General features: G+C 36.9%; 1 protein-coding gene across 5 annotated transcripts in view; it reads right to left on the bottom strand.

Annotated features, from left to right (window-relative positions):
• Positions 1–5,000, bottom strand: part of LOC125046921 (prostaglandin E2 receptor EP4 subtype-like) — a 141,681-nt gene that overhangs the window by 131,425 nt on the left and 5,256 nt on the right. For 4 of the 5 annotated variants that reach the window (XM_047644931.1, XM_047644951.1, XM_047644962.1 and 1 more), the window contains exon 2: positions 4,340–4,392. The exons of the other annotated variant lie outside the window; for it this stretch is intronic. The gene's annotated coding sequence lies outside the window, so the exon portion shown is untranslated. The remainder of the gene's footprint in view (positions 1–4,339; positions 4,393–5,000) is intronic. 5 annotated transcript variants of the gene reach the window in all.

Genomic DNA, 5,000 nt, shown 5'->3' with positions numbered 1-5,000 from the left:
GTGAAAAAAATATATATGTAATAATAATAATGGCGATAATGATAATAATAATAATGACAAGGATAATGACAATGGTAATAATCATAATAACAATAATAATATTAATATTGTTGATAATAAGAAGGGCAATGATATTAATGAAAAAAAAGAAAAATAACAATAATAATGATAATAATAATAATAATAATAATAATAATAATAATAATAAACATAACAATAATAATATCATCATCATCATCATCTAACTAATTAATACAAGATGCTGAATTAGCAAGGAATACCGAATTTATGAGGGATATAAATACTAGTTTATATTCAGTGCGTAAAAATGGAAGATCAAGAGAAATATTATGCGAATTTCGGAGGTTCTTTGTAGGTGATAAGATTTTATTTTCATAATCATATTTAGTAATATTCGAAACTGGTTTTTTTTTTCCTGCATTTAATTTCGTGTGGGTTAATGAACGTATTGGTTTTAATTTGTTATCTCTTAATGCACACACACACACACACACACACACACACACACACACACACACACACACACACACACACACACACACACACACACACACACACACACACACACACAAACACACACACACACACACACACACACACACACACACACACACACACACACACACATATATATATACATATATGTGTGTGTATGTGTCGAAATCGATATTGATTCGACACCCAAAAGGTGCATTGCCTAAAATTGTAAAGAATTGCTAAACTCCACCGAAATGTTTGTTTACGTATTTTCATTCTAGAGGCATATCAATATAGCAAAATTAAATGTTGTAAGTAACAGCGCAAATTATAGTAATTATCTACAAATGGCTGATTTGATTAAATGTTCATAATTCACTGAGGAAAGTTGCATTGTCATCACGTCACACAAGTCATTGCTATCATCTCGCATGCAGGTATGTGAGTACAGGGTGTTAATATCATGTTTTACCTAGAAACTGAAGGTTCTAATGCTTGGTAAGAAAATCAATACAAATGTTAAAACAATATGAATTGTGATTATTCAAACGCGTTATGGCATTCATCTTTCACGCAGAGACAGAGATAGAGGTTAGGGAAAATTCGTGGGAGAATATGACACGATTCCCTCAGCCCAATGTCATGTTTTTTTCTTCTTCTTTTTTTTTTTTTGGGGGGGGGGGCATGGCTACATCGGAATCGGTCAGAGGAGACAACTTCAATTTTGTTAAAGAATGAATTGGAAAAGAAATAATAGATCAAGGTCAAGTGTAGGAAAGAAAGATATGAAAGAAGTGTAGGATTGATAACTTATTCGACCAAGTAAAAATAACGGGGAAAAATGATGAGTCTCAATGCCGTCACAAGTATATTTTTTTAAATAATATTTATCGTTATGATTATTGAATTACAGTTATTAGACGATGGGAGGATCAAAGTTAAAATTTAACCACAGATTTGAATATATTTAGTAAAAGAATATTCCTCTCATTTCCCGATATTATTGCTAATATAAAACCCATTGTAATATATAACCTATTTCTTTTTATTAGATTATAGAATAAAATAAAAATATTAAAACTGTATTTACGACCGCTTTTGCACACACACAGCAGAGGAATAAATTCAATCCGCCCCATGAGCCTGAAGACCGTTAAGTCATGTTACTCACATTAATTCAAAGTCAAAATTGGGTTTTCTTGGGGTTTCCTTAAAATCCAAAACCCTGGGCGGTGGCGATATGATATCATCATCATTTGTGTTAGAGTTGATGTTGTAAGTAGTAAGAATATATCAAATTTTGTATATAATGAAAAATAAGCGATATGACATTGTGTGTGTGTGTGTGTGTGTGCGTGTGTGTGTGTGTGTGTGTGTGTGTGTGTGTGTGTGTGTGTGTGTGTGTGTGTGTGTGATATATTTACATATATATATTATATATATAATATATATATTTTTAGAGTAGGTAGATTTGTTCGGTATAGAGTGTGATGAAAATTTCATAGCGTTATTAATGATGTACTTATAATGATATTACAACTAACAATAATGATGTTGAGGATATAGTGATGATGGTGATACTGATGATGAAAATAGTAGTAATGATAATGATGATATGATGATAGTAATAATAGTAATAGCAATGACCATTATGATGATGATGATGATGATAACAGTAATAATGATTATTATTGTCATTATTGTTATTATAATCATAAATGTAATGATATTGATAATCATAAATATAATAATACTGATGATGATAATAATAATAATAATAATAATAATAATAACATAACAGCAACAAAAACAATAATGACAATAACAATAATAAAAATAGTAACCCTCACAACAGCAACAACACTAACGCTTCCATCATTACGCAACATAATCGGCAATGTTGCATGCAAAAACCGACTCAGGATGGCGCCACGAACAAGCAAAACGGGATTTACAAGACTATGTGTGATCCAGTCTTAGCACGAAAATAAAACTAAATTTGACAAGACGCCGTTTATACCACGTGCACTTGAATCATGTAATAAAAAAAAAAAAACATTAATGCGTCGGATATTTAAATGAGAAACATCTGTTGCAAAAATGAGAGTGTAAAACAGATGTGTGTAGTGAGTATGCTTAATTCGCCAAAAAATAAGTAGGAAAACTTTGTGCGGCCTCGGACCGAAAACTCGTCCTGCTCGGGGATATGCTGTCTCATGTGCACGTCTGTATATACAAACACACGCGCGCGCTCACACACACACACCCTCGCACATACACATACACTGACACATACATGCACACAACCCCCCCACACACTCACTCACTTACGACTGGCACACTTTCTCTCACTTCTCCCCTCCCCTCTTCCCCCCTCCCCATTCGCTTTCCTCCCTTCCCCTCCCCTCCACTCCTCTCCGCCCGTTTATTATCTGAACTTTGTATCTGTATTCGCGTGTTTTGGTTCTGGTTCGTGTTTGGGTGTCTATCCTTCTTGAAATTATTTTATTATATCTGCTCATATTGTTCACAATGTTCTCATCTGTCTTTATCTCTCCTTTTACCTCTTTCTCACTTTCTTAATTTGTCTCCCCGACCCCTCCCTTTATCTTTCCCTCCATGCGTTTCCAAATTCTCGCACCGCCGTCGCCGACACGGGCAGCGGCGCCAGCGAGTGGTGTCCTCATCGTAACCCCCAGCCACGTGTCCCGCCAGCGAGTTCCAGGTAACCGTCTCCTCCCCAGAGCGTCTCCTAAGATCCCACGTCGCCTCTTCTTCCTAACAACGTATCCTTTTTTCAGGTCATCTTTGATACGCTTTTTGCCTTCTGGGGAAACGTTTTTCCTCCTCTTTCTGTACTTCCCCCTTGGCTATTGCTTTTTTTCCCTTTTACATCTGAATTGGGGACGGGCATTCTCCGTCTTTCGTTTCTAGCGCCTCCTTCTCCCTCTCTCCCTCCCGCCCCCTTCTCCCGGCCACTCTACCTCGCCTCATGCCTTGATCCGCCCTCTCCATGTACCGCGCTAATGCCTTTGAGATGCACTCGCTGTTTGAACTCTGCATGCTTCTCGTGCAGGCTGCATCGATGCACTTCAACCTACAAAACACCTGCTCACCGAAGACCTAATTAAACCACTTAATAAAAGCAACGTATGGACATAAACGTAATCATGTCCCTTTCGACCTTGCGAAGACAGGAAGGGACTCCTCACGGTGGCGAGATTCCTTCCTCAGAACTACTGCAACTCTGCCGTTTTATTGCCAAACATGAGGACGGCCATTAAAGCAGGAGAGAGAGCCTGGCTGCGCTGGACGTATCTCCCTCCGGTTATTGTTTACATCGTAAAAGAGTTTAGCAGGAAAGAGCTTGTTTACATCCCTCTCACTTATCAGCGACTGCAACCATGCATCCCAGAACGTTAATGCGTGACTTTGGAGAGATAGTATGTCTTTAACGCCGGGTTGTATCTCAGAGGCAGATGAGTTTCGGCAATCAATGGACGTCGAGGTGGCAGTACTGAGTTAAGCGATGGCATGTTTTCAGACGGTGGAGTTATATATGAAAGATATTAGTTTTGGTTATTGGTTTCGTACTGAAGGAGGAGAAAGATGATGGGGGATGAAAAGTGGTAGACTGATAGGGGGAAGGAAGAGAAAGACAGTGAATGAGGAGAGAGAGAGAGAGAGAGAGAGAGAGAGAGAGAGAGAGAGAGAGAGAGAGAGAGAGAGAGAGAGAGAGAGAGAGAGAGAGGCAGAACAGACAGAGAAATAGACAGATGAGAAAGAGAAAGTCCCCAGTACGAACAACCGCTACACGACACCCAATTCATTTCACACTTACGTTATCCAAAGGAAGTTGGTTTACTCCCGTGCGCCGCTATACTGAAGTACATGCTGTAGGGAGTGGGAAAGAGGGTAAAACAAGAGGAAATGTTGCCGTCAGTGCCACATGATCGTAAACAAAACATCTATTGTCATACATATTCTTAGATCTCAACAAAAATATATCAGGAACGGAAACTTTAATTCAAAAAAAGAATAACGAATCGCAGAGCATTAAAAAAATATTAACAATCTTATAAATAAAGTTTATTAACACTAACGCTATATAAAACAAAGAAAAATATCACGAACATTAATCAACAATAAATGCTAATGGTAAATAGGTTAATTAGAGGTGGTTTTATGTGATAAGCAATTTGTTAATAAAAGCTGAAGCAAGATGCACACATGAAAGATAAGGTAAGAGCAGTAGCCGAAAGTGGTTTATAATACAAAGAAGTATGAATATATTGACATGCGCGAAAGAGTGAAAAGAACAAAGGTGTAATTTGGAAAAAGCGATGTTTATTCACACAGCAGCTATCATTGTCTGTGTTATCAATTACTACTATTATTATCCTTATCATCATTATCATTACCATCTTTATCATTGTATTATCATTATCATTATTATTATCCTTGTCATTATTTTATCATTACTATTATTATTATCATTATCA

This window comes from Penaeus chinensis, chromosome 4 (assembly GCF_019202785.1).
Source record: "Penaeus chinensis breed Huanghai No. 1 chromosome 4, ASM1920278v2, whole genome shotgun sequence".
NCBI lineage: Eukaryota > Metazoa > Arthropoda > Malacostraca > Decapoda > Penaeidae > Penaeus > Penaeus chinensis.
This window is presented reverse-complemented; position numbering and strand designations above follow the sequence as displayed.